Source organism: Oncorhynchus kisutch, linkage group LG1 (assembly GCF_002021735.2).
Source record: "Oncorhynchus kisutch isolate 150728-3 linkage group LG1, Okis_V2, whole genome shotgun sequence".
Taxonomy (NCBI): Eukaryota; Metazoa; Chordata; class Actinopteri; order Salmoniformes; family Salmonidae; genus Oncorhynchus; species Oncorhynchus kisutch.
The window spans coordinates 48,815,922-48,830,554 of record NC_034174.2 but is presented as its reverse complement, the minus strand read 5'-3'; the positions used below and the strand labels follow the sequence as shown (position 1 = coordinate 48,830,554).

At 40.8% G+C, this 14,633-nt stretch overlaps 2 long non-coding RNA genes across 5 annotated transcripts; one reads left to right on the top strand and one right to left on the bottom strand.

The window, feature by feature from the left end:
- Positions 1 to 546: 546 nt before the first annotated feature.
- LOC116374359 (uncharacterized) lies at positions 547 to 1,209 on the bottom strand. The gene is made up of 2 exons (XR_004210215.1): positions 812 to 1,209; positions 547 to 723 (listed from the first exon to the last, which is right to left on the bottom strand). It is a non-coding gene; the product is annotated as an uncharacterized LOC116374359 (long non-coding RNA).
- Positions 1,210 to 1,252: 43 nt separating this feature from the next.
- Positions 1,253 to 4,821, top strand: LOC109892084 (uncharacterized). Of its 4 annotated transcripts, none has more exons than XR_002255558.2 (5): positions 1,253 to 1,393; positions 1,897 to 1,985; positions 2,748 to 2,809; positions 3,112 to 3,314; positions 4,279 to 4,821. It is a non-coding gene; the product is annotated as an uncharacterized LOC109892084 (long non-coding RNA). The 4 variants fall into 4 exon arrangements; XR_002255560.2 differs by having other exon boundaries at positions 3,084 to 3,314; XR_002255559.2 differs by having other exon boundaries at positions 1,897 to 2,037.
- The last annotated feature ends 9,812 nt before the right edge of the window (positions 4,822 to 14,633 follow it).

Genomic DNA, 14,633 nt, shown 5'->3' with positions numbered 1-14,633 from the left:
TTACTGCAAGGGCACAAAGGGGCCTTGACCTCCAGGGGGCCCTTATTTATTTTGTTAGTCACTCTCACTCAGATATCATTGTAACATTGCATAAATCATGGCAACATGTGTAGAATTGCAGGAAATTAGCTGTCAAATTGCTTTTGTTTATTTTTTTTTAGCTCCGCCACGTGGCAATGTCATGTAATTAAATGGGAACCTTAGGAGAAAATGGGCCAGTGTGGTGTCTCAAGGAAAAAAATGGGCTGATTTCTGGTCCCAGTCCACCCCTGGTTTCACCTGTCAGCCATCATATGAAGAGGATGGAATCTCTTCCAATCCATAAAATGAATGAATGGTATAGGAAACTGTTTTTAGGTAGGATTTTTATTTTACAGTACATAAATTACTGTGTATGTATTTACCTAGAAATAACAGCTAATTTCTGGCAATTGTTTCCACAAGCTGTGACGAGTGTAAGTCGGGTTGACGTTTCTTGCCCAGCTGCGATTTCCGCTAAATGGGCCAGCTGCAAAGTTTTACATGTAGATAATAAACCAGGTCAGGAGCCACCAACTGCTTTATTAAAGTAGATGTCTGTCCTAGTGAGTTACACATTGTGAGCCAACACGGCAATTCATCCACCAGAGGCAGCTGAGTGCCTTAACAGTTTGCAAAGATCGCCTTGCAAGGATGGGCGTCGGTGGTGGATGGCGGGCAACCGACAGCGTCATTGCATCAGTACTGCGGAATAAATTCTGCAGTCAAACTTTGTTCATTATGCAGTTCAACATTTGAGTGGTTATGTGTGCAACAAAAGTTCAACACTCACCTTTTGTCACTATTTCTGGAAAGTCTACGCATACAATTTGACGCAAACGTTGGATAAATCCAATGTATACACCACATAGAAACCACTACAACTGTATGGTGTCAAATCCGATTATATAAAAATCGAACGGGCGCGAGAAATCAGGAAGGAAACATCATTGCTCAATCAAACACTTTTATCGAGAGAGAAATGTGGTCGAGCGAGCAGAGGACGTGTTCCGCGAGCGCAGGCCAACGTGGTGTGCGCAAATTCAACTTGAGGGCTTGCAAGTGTGACTTTGAGCGAGCCCAACGGCATTTTCCACACGCATGTATACCGCTTCCACACACGGATATGTTTTCATCCCACTCACACCAATTTTCCAGTTTGTTCTCCGAGACACATTTTGCTCTCGCAACCGCTTACTATAATTTTATAACAGGGGAACATTCGAGCGAATGAACATTGCTGGTGCAGGCTACTGAAACGCAATTGGTCAGGTTTTTGGACCAATCACGGCTCGACTGCTCTCTCATCGGATTTTGACCATACAGATGAAAAGAGGACGGTGAAAGATGAACGATGACTGACAATAATATAGAGGTAAGTTTGATCGTTTTTCAGTAGAGAAACTAGCTAATCAACTAACTAGCTAATCTACTGTGATTTGAATATTGAAATGTAAGTAGCTAGTTGTTTGGTATTCTGTTATTAAAGCAGGCTATTGATGAGGCAAGCTAGCAGGGAACCATGTGGTTTCGTTTTCTTTACCGTCTCCGATTTAACTAGGAGCATTGTACCTAAGTCGAGGAGGAGTTTAGTAGAGGAGCATGACTGGGTGGCAGAAGAGGGGAGAGGGGTAGGGAGAGAACAGACAGGGATGACCCTCAATAGGGAAAAGGTTAGTGATAGAGGAGGGGGAGCAAAGAGAGGTCAGTCTCTGAACCAAATAATAGTCAATATTGTAAACCGCTAACCACATACTTTGAGATACAATCTGATTTGAAATAAAAATGTGTTACTTTTTACTTTCAGTTTTTGTGCAGTTACAATAAATGAGAATGACCTTAAACCATTTATTTCTCTCCATCCCTCTTTCCATGCAGGTCTACTGTCACTAGTGTGTGGTGGTGAAGTTGTTCTCTGCTCAGCTGACAGACAGGAGATACACAGACAGGAGTCCATTCTGTTCCAAGTAGGTCACCTTGGCTCTCCTCTATGCACAGCACTCTAGGGACTTCCTGCAGGTAAAGATGTTATCCACCAATCCCCCCGTAACTGAATCATTAGTGGTACTGCGAGTTGCTCTCATTTCTTTGACTCTGTATGAAGACATTGTGCATAGGACATTTGTCACGTAGATTGGATGATGACCAGATGCTGGCTAATGGTTAGAAAGATGGTTCCATACTGAATGTATGTAATAGTTATTGCTAAACAATATGAGGGATGTAGGTAAGGGAAGAAGTGGAAACCTATAGGAGGATAGCTCTCCACAAGGTGGGTTGGGCATGAAATAACAGCAGGCTGTTCAATACTGAGCCTTTCTGACTGACAAGTGGTGTAGATTAGTACCGGGCAATTCCACAGTAACAGAGTGATGCTGAGTCTCAGATTTTTCACTTTAAAATGTATGTCAAACAAACCAATGATTGCAAATTGTTTAATGTAGTCCTTGTGCACACGGTTGTATGATTTGTTTCACTTTGAAACCATCGTTTTTTTTACATACATTTTTAAAGTGAAAAATCTTGAATGTCGGTGTCACTCTGTACCGTGGAATTGCCCTATAGCTTGGCTCAGTCTCATAATGTGTTATCACTTATTTGGCTAAATGATTATCCATAGTTGCCGCTACAGCCACAGCAGTCTTGAAATGGACTGTTACCTTGAATGCAACATTAAGATGTTAAAACATTTCAATTCCAACTCTGTCTGTGATATTTCCTGACGTCAGGCTTCTACTTCATCGCCCTGGACCACGACACGAACGAGCCAGAAGACACTAAGTTTGGACCAGTGAGTCACCAACTCATCTTATGCCTTACACAACTCTGCACATATGTATCTTTCCACTTTCCTCAAACTCCAGTGCCCTACTTTTGTTTACCTTTTTACCAATGTCTGGATTGTACAAGGATTTTAAGTTGGGACTTCGACCATACTAAATCTAATTCCATCTCCTGTATTGTTCTGCCCTCTCTATAGAGGAATGGAATAAATGGAACGGAGTGAAACACTTGATTTTCATACGTTTGATGTGTTTGATACTGTTCCATTGATTCCATTCCAGCCATTACAATGAGCCTGTCCTCCTATAGCTCCTCCCACCAGCCTCCACTGCTCTTTTAATTATGGTGATGCCCCAACTGTAAGAACCTGGAGATCTCTACTGATTTTGAGGGAGGTGACATTGCCACAAACAGTGCCTGGGACACCTTCCAGCGCTACCGCTGTCTGGAAAACAGCCAGAGGGTGGTCTGCTGCAACAGTGTGTCAGCTCGGCTGCACCTGGGAACTAAAGGTATGGCACCTCACACCCAACAGTCATGTATGCTCAAACATACTTGTATGATCATTTATGTGTTTCTTAAAGTGACAATCAGCAGTTGAAACAATAACAGAGCATACTCCCTGCCCCTGTTTCGGTAAAAAGCTGAGGGATGGGGCTTGGGAAATGTAACCACTCTCAAATTCATAGACCGAGCTATGGATGCAAGGATTGACCATCGCACCTCCTTCTGAAACCTCATTGGGGGAGACGACCCAAAGGTTCCTCGCCTCAGACCTCCAATGGGTTTCGAGAAGGACGCGAGTAGAGAGGAAGTGAGGAGTTGAGCAGAGATGAATTGGGACAGAGATCATGTCATTGTTTTAGGTGGAATCTTATGTTTAATAATACATTTATTCTGTTTGCACTTCTATCTTGGTTCTACTTGTGCTCTTTCCACCGATGGCTCTGGCTTACTTATAACATCTGATATGATAAGACTCCCTATGCGATTTGACTCGGGTATTACTGACTGTATTCAATACAACTTCCAATGCCAAATGTTGTATAATTTGAGATTCTGTAACTGATAGACAATGGTAGCTCTCAATCAGACAATTGCTATAAAACAAATCTGTTTTCCTCAGTGCAATGTTTGGTGAATTTTTGAAAACCTTTATTTAACCAAGCAAGTCAGTTAAGAACACATTTTTATTTACAATGACGGGCCTACACCGGCCAAACCTGGACGACGCTGGGCCAATTGTGTGCCGCCCTATGGGACTCCCAATCACGGTTGTTTGTGATACAGCCTGGATTCGAACCATAGTGTCTGTAGTGGCGCCTCTAGCACTGAGATCCAGTGGCTTAGACTGCTGCTTCACTCTGGAGTCGTCATGAATGCATGTTGTTGTTTTGTCCTCAGTGCTCCTTTGAATGCTATGTGCACTGATTCAGTTCTAAACGTCCATCCTCACCACCTCCATCACTTCAACAGATTGTCTGGGTCTGCTGAGAGGGTCATTGGCTGCCACCTGCCCTCCATTGAGGTCCTGCATGACTCCAGGGCAAGGAAGCATGCATGAAAGATCATCACCGACCACTTCCACCCTTTCTTCCACAGACTCCCATCTGGCAAACGGTTCAAGTCAATCACGACCAAAACTTCCCGCCACCTGAAGCGTTTCTTCCCCCGTGCCATGGCCCTCACCAACCAGGCCACCTGGTCCACAATGATCCTCTCATCTATGGACTCTGCGCTTTCATCCAGACTATGCACCGTGCACTATCATCTTACATTCATAATTTATAATGTAGCTTAATGGTGCTGCCACAATAAACAGACAAAAAAATATATATATGCAGAATTTCCATAGATACACATTCAGTATATTCATATATTCATATTCATACTGAATGTGTATCTATGGAAATTCTGCATATATTTTTTTTTGTCTGTTTATTGTGGCAGCACCATCTCACAGAGTCAAATTTATGTACATGCAAATGTTTGGCGAATAAAGCTGATTCTAATTCTAAAGCTGGTTTATCATATGTCAGTTTAGATTTTACGTGATAATGCCAGAGAAGCCGGTGTTTGGAGGATATATTGGCACTGGTGTTGTTATGCCCGAGACAAAGTCTAAATGTTCCTTTGCCATACTGGCTGGCAATGTTATTTTTCCTTGCTTGCTAACTAGCCAACTACAGCTCATTTACAATCACGTCAAACAGTGCAGCCAGAATAACAGCAACATTTGCATTTGTTTAAGGTGTTTTCTAGTGACATTTATTTGCATACATCCATAACAATGAGCTAATGAGGCGAGATTTCGACAGGAATAGAAAATGTGCTCTCTCGTCAGGACACTTGTTCAGAGGAGCTAACCAAGAACATATCTAACACAATCACTTCAAACTGAAGCTGGAAAGACCGCAAACTAGCTGCACTTAATTTCATTGTAACTTTTTTTCAATTGACATTTCTTTGTATATATCCATAAATATTATGCCAGCTGATTCACGATTTCGACTGGCTGAGAAACGCTGCCTGCCTGTTCTGTCTCGTCCCGACCCGTTCATTACTTTAGGACAGCTGGAGATCGAATTTGAATATTGAAACAATGCTGCAAATGTTGGAGAGACACAAAAAAGGTTTGTACAAATCTCTGCTGTTAAAAACTAAATGTTAGTCTAAAAGAAACGTGAGAATGTCTAGATGATTTTTATAGTGGAGATCAAGTGTATACATTGCCTGGCTGAGCTGATGAGACGGTGGATAGCGCAGTTAAATGGAACAGAGTAAATAGGCATTTTAATGTCAGATTTAGCAGGTGGTAACTTGTGGAATAGACACAAACGAATGTGGTTTTAACTAATCATCATTCAGGATTAGAACCACTCGTTGTATAATCTATTGTTATAAACTGGGTGGTTAGAACCCTGAATGCTGATTGGCTGACAGCTGTGGTATATCAGACCGTATAGCATGGTTATGAAAAACATGTATTTTTAATGCTCTAATTACATTGGTAACCAGTTTATTATAGCAATAAGACACCTCTGGGGGTTGTGGTATATTGGCAGTATGCCACAACTAAGGGCTGTATCCATTGGCCATATACCACACCCTCTTGAGCCTTATTGCTTAATTTGGGACTGGTTATGTACTGGATGAACTGTAGCAGATTTTCCACTTTGTCTTCATATAATTCAAAATCCTCATGTGCTGTGGGTGTGGGTGTCCCTAAATATTGGCTCCTCGATATTAGTGGACTCGTTTTATGGTGTTTGCTAGAGCTGATTGTCTGCTGGCTAACAGGTAATTAGCTAGCTAACTAGCAGGTGGATTACACTCGACTCACGGCGTAGTATACATATTGAAATGTATTTCCAAATGAATTTGGTTATCAAGCTGCTCAGTTTCCCAAGTCGTTTGGCACTTACTGCTAAAGTTGGCTAGCTAGCTAAACATTTTTTTTCATTTAATTTTATATATTATTTTAAAATGTATTTTTATTACCAATGTAGAAAAGTCTGTATACATACAGTAAGTACATAAATAGACAATGATACATATGCTAGGGGGTACAACAAATGAAAGATTATACAAAGACCTTAAAATAAACACACATTTTGATTGTTTTAACAGCTTTCTTATTTGAAGAATGTAGAATGCTCTTAATGTACTGCTCAAATTCCTTATAGAAAACACGGAAGAGTGTTTTTTTTTATTAGTGAATTTACATTTATGAATATGAAATTTTGCCAATAGCACAATTAGATTTGAGGTCAAATTGTTTTTCTTTATCTTTATTATGGTTAAGAAAACCGAGCAGCACATTACAAAAGTCATCAAGAATATTAACAATTATAAAACTGTGAATCTCTTTCCATAATTGTTTTACATGTAGACAATGCCAAAATAAATGTGAAACTGTTTCTGGATGCTCAACACAAAAAGTACAATTAATGTTCATGTCTTTTTTGAGTTTCTTCAGGTAATGATTCGCAGGGTAATACTTATGGATCAGATCTCTTTGACCTTGTTAACAAGCAAGTATGTGTGGTAATAACCAGACTTTTTCCCAACAGATATTAGTGTTCAATGTATTCCAGTAACTTGTGACATAAGGAATGGATACAATGTCCCTTTTGAAATAAAGCACATATAGATGTGTTGTTTTGAGGGAGCGAGGAGAAACATATTTTCCCTATTGGAGAGTCAACTGGATTAAGCGAGGTCAAGAAGGTGAGGTCTGGCTACACCTCTAAATAACATGAGAGTTCCATATGGAATATCATCAAAGACTATGGCGAACTCTAGGTGTTACAAGGATATTGTAACGAGATAAAAATTCCTCATAATTGAGTAACAATCCTTCTGTATTAAAAAGTTGACTCACCAGCAGGATATGATTATTGAACCAGTTCATAAAAAATCAAGACTTGTTTGTATACAAAATGTCATTATTGTTCCAAATGAAATACCTATGCGGGGAAAAATTATGTTGAAATATTAACGACCACGCTATGAATACTTGTCTATGAAGCTAAACAGAAGTCTCTGCAGTGCATTGATAACAGAAGGCTCGTAATAGACAATCAAAACATTGGAATGGCCAATGGTGGGAATTTGTGACTTTGTCCATCACTTCAGTGAAAGTGACCAATCTAAGGTTTCTCAATACGCACCCGCCTTTACGCCCACCCCCATCAGTCTGAAATTCAAAGGTGCCAAGACTTAAGAGAGCAATTACAATGACAAATGACTATTGCTGGTAGAATTTTTTTTTTTTGTTGACACATTTGAATCAAGTTTCTTTGCTAACAGTTCTATATGTAGACTCAAATAATTTGGGGTTCAGCAAGGGTTATTCTAAGACCTTCAAAGTTCTTTGAAGAACCCTAGGGTTCTTGGCACTGAAAATTGCCCCCTAAAGGTTCTTCCGAGAACCCCATAGGAGGTGGGGTTAATTGAGGAGCCTCTTTAGTTGGTGGGGGTTCTTGCAGGAACCTAACTGCCCAACTGAAACATTTTAATTTGAAAGGACAGCAGGTGCAGGCACTTAACTGAAACATTTTAAAGATCTCCTCAATTTAAGGAAAGGTTTGTCCCTTGTATGATCTAAAATGTTTTGTGATGATGCCATCTATCTTTTCATATTTGGAGGACAAAGAAGATCTCAACCCCATAGAAAATCTTTGGAGGGAGTTGAAAGTCAGTGTTGCCCAGCAACAGCCCCAAAACATCACTGCTCTAGAGGAGATCTGCATGGAGGAATGGGCCAAAATACCAGCAACAGTGTGTGAAAATCTTGTGAAGACTTACAGAAAACGTTTGACCTCTGTCATTGCCAACAAAGGGTATATAACAAAGTATTGAGATAAACTTTTGTTATTGAGCAAATACTTATTTTCCACCATAATTTGCAAATAAATTCATAAAAAATCCTACAATGTGATTTTCTGGATGTTTTTTCTCATTTTGTCTGTCATAGTTGAAGTGTACCTATGATGAAAATTACAGGCCTCTCTCCTCTTTTTAAGTGGGAGAACTTGCACAATTGGTGGGTGACTAAATACTTTTTTGCCCCACTATATAGTCATGTAACATATATAGTCATTAAATATGTGCCACTGGTTTGAGTCTATTACAACATCTTTACAAGAACAAAACGTTCAGAATAAGTACAGTTCTAAAAGAAAAATAACTACTTAAATGAAAAACCCAAACAAATCAACCAAAATATCCTTCAGAAATACTTAGTTATTGTTCAGTCAGTGTCTCAACTCTTCAAAGAACAGCTATGGACAAGTATGTCACACAAAGTATTTAATTTGAAATAAAATAAATAATTAGTAAGTGTACTGTCATGTACTAAAAACTACTAAACAAAATAACAAATATCATACTATACACCAGGGGTTCTCAAACAGGGTAGGTGGACCCCTAGGGGTCCCTGGTGTAATGGAAAGGGGTCCATGAAATAAAAAAAGTGTAATGAACGTATTCAGCAGCACAAGGATTCCACTAACTTTACATATAATATAGAGGGTGTGGAGGTCCCTGAGGACCACTCAAAACCTTGCCTGCCTTTCCTCAAAATATGCAGGGGTTCCAGTACTAAAAAAGGTTGTGAACCACTGCTGTACACACTACTGAACAAAAGAACCAAATATATGTTTGAGGGTTTCAATGGATCCAACAAATTGCTGGCAGATATTTTCCCTCAAGACTGTCCAGCCTGTCTTTACGTACATTACAGACAAAATTCTGATCAGCACCTCAACTTGGTCAACCAACCCCCGCACCTCCACTGGAAGCCTCCTGAGGACCTCTGCTGCCTCTTAACTGCTGCTACAGGGGTATTTGTTGTGAAAGAGAGGCAACTGCACTGAAAGAGAATCTATGTTCAGCTCAGGGTACTGATCTAGAGACTCATCCAACTCCCCCGTCAGAAGCACTCTTTCCAACTTTTGCAGAATGTTTAGACTATCCTGGTCAAAACGGTCGCCAAACTGAACCTCCACACAATCCAACACTTTAAAAATTCTGCCCTATAGTGATCCACTGCTTTGCCAGCAAATCGTATTGAGTGTCTCAATGGATTCAATCAATGTTGTTGCTTTCTCATACAGTGCAAGGTAGCTTTCGTAATTTCTGCTGTTTACCCCACGCGCTGGATAACTGGACACTGATTGGATTTAGCTGGTGTGCTGTTACAGTTACACAGTGGCGGTGGGTTTGGCAGTTTTGATGTGCTGTGAATTTTACAATGGCTTTTCTCCAGTTCCTAAATCCTGCACTAATGAAGGCAGCATCCGCTCTTTGGCCAAAAGATGGATGGCTTGAAAACCCTTGGCTACAGTGAAAACAACTCCTTTTATTGATGGATTATAATATAGCCAGGGGAAATCGCGAAACCATCTCTCTTGAAACGTCAACACTCTGTTGGCAAGAGTTTGCGGTTCTATAAATTGTGGGTGTGGCTGATATGGTTTTGTGCCATCACTGAGGTAACTGGACAATGCTGTGCCACTGTCCCCTATACTGGTGCAGCTGGCAACAAGGTTGACACCTGGTCCTGCCGTGGCTGTGACACTGTCCCCTATACTGGTGCAGCTGGCAACAAGGTTGGCACCTGGTCCTGCCGTGGCTGTGACACTGTCCCCTATACTGGTGCAGCTGGCAACAAGGTTGACACCTGGTCCTGCCGTGGCTGTGACACTGTCCCCTATACTGGTACAGCTGGCAACAAGGTTGACACCTGGTCCTGCCGTGGCTGTGACACTGTCCCCTATACTGGTGCAGCTGGCAACAAGGTTGACACCTGGTCCTGCCGTGGCTGTGACACTGTCCCCTATACTGGTGCAGCTGGCAACAAGGTTGACACCTGGTCCTGCCGTGGCTGTGACACTGTCCTCTGAAGTCTCTCGCCTTGGCTCTTTCCCTTTCACCAACTCACTGCCTCAGTCTCCTAGAAAAGAAATAAGGTGTTTGCCGTACTCCTAACTACCAGTACCCAAAACTACACAATTAATCACAACAGCAATACCATTGCCTTAAACAAATCTTAGTTCAGTCACCAGTTTAAGTTGAGAGTGGGGGTATCCATGGCATTTTCCAATTATGTCCCTATTTTACAAGTCAAAAAAATTGAGAACCTTTCATAATGTTGCCAAACAAAGACTCAACAAACTTACCTGAGACTCCCTGTCTCTGCCAGTCTGTCCCTGCCCATCTGTCCCCAGCTCTGTTGTCTGTGTGCCCTCTGTTGCCTGATCTGCCTAATGCCATCATTGTGAAACTTTTCCATTAGCATTTCACTTCTTCCTAATGAACATTTTATCAACTAAGTCTTAGGCTACTAGGGTTCTTGCTTTGCGTTTTGGTGTCCTGAAAAATACTCTGATGTCTGTCTTTTTACTTTTTTCTGACATTTTTCTACCTGGCATCCTGGCTAGCTGCGCAAACACACACACACACACACACACACACACACAGTGTGTAGGTTATTTACAGTAGGAGATGGGCTTCTATCATCTTATCTTCTATCATTCTATATGGGCTTCGATCTAAAAGGTAGCTAGCAAATGTGAAACGGATTGCAGTGACAAGAGTTGACAGCTGTAGGAGTTCGCCATTTACACAACATATGCTGCAACCTTTTGTCATTTTAATATGGTTTGTTTCATATTGGCTGGCTTCCAACAATAGCTGAATTTGCAAAGCTAGCGAACACCAATTCCGTTTCTGTGGTGTTTGCTATAATCTTTGCTATCGTCAGTTTACTCCAAGATCTGCACACGTGCTTCAATGTCCCATAGCGACAATTTAGCTTTTGCAACGAGACAATTATAGATAATTAAGACAATGGTAGAAGAGAGTGTAGTTCTGTTCAGTTTATCGCTAACCTTATCACAGGGACTTTGAAGCACTACAGCTGCATGCTGATCCTGGAATAAATTGACGATAGCAAAGATTCCATCTTTGACGACGCCACATAAATGGAATAGTTACTAACTAGCTTGATAGTTAATGTTTGCCAGCTATCTCTGAAAATTCAGCTAGTGTGTGTGTGTAAACCCTGCCAATAAAATAAACATTGCTATGGCGCGAATTACTGGTCCTCAACATCTCAAACAGCAAGACTGACTATCTACCACATGGACAGACTTCATTAATGTGTTTGTGTCGGGAGCATGCTATCTATTTAGTCAGGCAATGCCCATATTATTCTGACATATTTTAGAATGTAAAAACAATGCCAATGCATAATGCCATTGGGTAGCCCCCCCCCCCCCCCCAAAAAAGCATTTTTTTTTATTTTTTTTAATCCATCATTGTTTTTGTCTAAAGGCTATTACAACAATTAAATATAAAATGTATGTCCTTGAAAATTACAATGAAGTGCTTGAAAAAGTCCTTGAAAGTACTTGAATTTGACTTGCCAATGTCTGTATGAACCCTGCATAGTCTACCTGCTCAGCCTGCAAATGAAGGATAAAATGAACTGCTACTGAAATTATGCAAGCATCATTCCCTTTCCTGTCAGATCACATCCATTTCCTTCAGGTAATTATAATGCCTTGATACAGGTGATATGGAAATAATAGAATAGATACTTTACTATCCATTCTATAAGAAACTCGCTTATTGGCAGTGGCAGGAGACCAGCAGCCGTCCGATTGACAGTTAAGATGTAAATATATAGCAATAGTAAATAAGAGTCAAAGACGGGTTAGCGATCTGACTCCTGGTATTGCCCTGATTTGGTTGTTGCTCTGCTATTATCAAAGATAGGGTAGATACAGTATCTGACTTTATGGATTGGTTTCCCCTCCAGTGGCGACCCGCCATTCAGGGCAAGTGGGGCAGAGCCTGTTTTGAGCTCCACCTGTTTATCGGTTTTGCATGTTATTTTGTCATTAATAAGTGTCACATCAGTTTCCAAACAATGTAAAAAAAGATATATAAATAATAATTTAGTTAATAAATACATTAGAAGTGCCCATCCAAGAAAGCTCAAGGTCATTGGCCACAGATAAAATCAAATAGAATTTTATTTGTCACATATGCCGAATACAACCTTACCGTAAAATGCTTACTTACAAGCCCTTAACCAACAAAGCAGTTCAAGAACTAGAGTTAAGAAAATATTTGCTAAATACACGAAAGTAAAAAAAATATTTTAAAAAGTAACACAATAAGATTACATAACAATAACGAGGCTATATACAGGGGATACCGGTACCGAGTCTGTGTGCAGGGTATGGTGGCAAAATTGAAAGATAATGTTATAATGCTTTTATTGCATCAAATGGCCGTTTTATTCAACAGAATAGAGTATTCTGTTAACTATTGTGTGTGTGTTCAACTGAGGATGGGCCTCTGGGAGATAACTCGGACTTGTGTGATAAGTTTGTCTCTCCTCATTTGAGAGTAAAGAAATGAACCACCATATTTGGCGACAAGGATGTGATGTGAATACCTGGTTAAACCCTATTGGAAGAAGGACCTCATTCTGAAAAGTGTCTGTGTGACTGTCTAAGTGACGCTCAGAAGTGGTGAATTCCAAATATTTTAAATGTGCTAGCCAGGTATGCCCTGGGTTTGATAATTTAGTGTTAAATATCTCGAATCTGTGTGAACTAGTTTTGGCCATTTCATTTTAAAACATCCGGAATCTGTGTGAACTAGTTAAGACCATTTATGATATAGTATAAAATAGTAAGGAGCTAAGGAGCTGTACTTGTTTTAAACCTGTAATTGTTTGAAACCTGTACCCCATTATAGAAGTATTGAAAGATGCAAATGTATGAGTTACATTATCCTAGGAACTAATCATGACATAGAAATGAGAAAATATTCCTGCAGGTTAAAATATTGTTGATAAACAACTAATTGATTAGGTATGTTTGAGAATAGCATTGTGTGACTGTGATATGGGAGTTGTGTGAATGTGGAAATTAGTCTTTATCTGACGTTTGGATATTAACATATAGAAATATGCTTAATCAGATTATTGAAATGTGGACAATAACCTTTGATATAACGTTATCTTGGGGTTATGTTCCTTCACTGCCTGTCATAGAATATCACAGGGTGGTATTGAGAGCGAGATGATATTTTAGAAAGCAGCGGAAGGTCTATAGTTCCTGAAAGGCTTGATTTTGCCGTGATCTCTGGGAGGTTAGAGAACCGTTGAGGATCCCATGGCCATTGTCAGGGAAACAAAAGTTGTTGTTTTTTGGTTCTGCTGGGAGTATGTTTAGAGAGCTGCGTCGTAGCTGTGGAGAGTCCTTGAAAAAAGCAAATGGAATGGTTGTCGTGAGTACCTAAGATTTTCTTACGTTTTATATGGATTCTGTGAATATAGGAAAATATGCTAAATTGTATGTGTGTATCCACATGTGTGTGTCCACAGTGTCTCCTGACCCCTCCTGTCTCAGCCTCCAGTATTTATGCTGCAGTAGTTTATGTGTCGGGGGGCTGGGGTCAGTTTGTTATATCTGGAGTACTTCTCCTGTCCTATTCGGTGTCCTGTGTGAATCTAAGTGTGCGTTCTCTAATTCTCTCCTTCTCTCTCTTGGAGGACCTGAGCCCTAGGACCATGCCCCAGGATTACCTGACATGATGACTCCTTGCTGTCCCCAGTCCATCTGACCGTGCTGCTGCTCCAGTTTCAACTGTTCTGCCTTCTTATTATTCGAACATGCTGATCATTTATGAACATTTGAACATCTTGGCCATGTTCTGTTATAATCTCCACCCGGCACAGCCAGAAGAGGACTGGCCACCCCACATATGCTCTCTCTAATTCTCTCTTTTTTTCTCTCTCGGAGGACCTGAGCCCTAGGATCATGCCCCAGGACTACCTGACATGATGACTCCTTGCTGTCCCCAGTCCATCTGACCGTGCTGCTGCTCCAGTTTCAACTGTTCTGCCTTATTATTATACGACCATGCTGGTCATTTATGAACATTTGAACATCTTGGCCATGTTCTGTTATAATCTCCACCCGGCACAGCCAGAAGAGGACTGGCCACCCCACATAGCCTGGTTCCTCTCTAGGTTTCTTCCTAGGTTTTGGCCTTTCTAGGGAGTTTTTCCTAGCCACCGTGCTTCTACACCTGCATTGCTTGCTGTTTGGGGTTTTAGGCTGGGTTTCTGTACAGCACTTTGAGATATCAGCTGATGTACGAAGGGCTATATAAATAAATTAGATTTTGATTTATAATCGATTACTAGAGATTTGATAAAGTTGTCACGACTTCCGCCGAAGTTGGCTCCCCTGCCTGTTCGGGCGGTGCTCGGCGGTCGTCGTCACCGGCCTACTAGCCGCCAC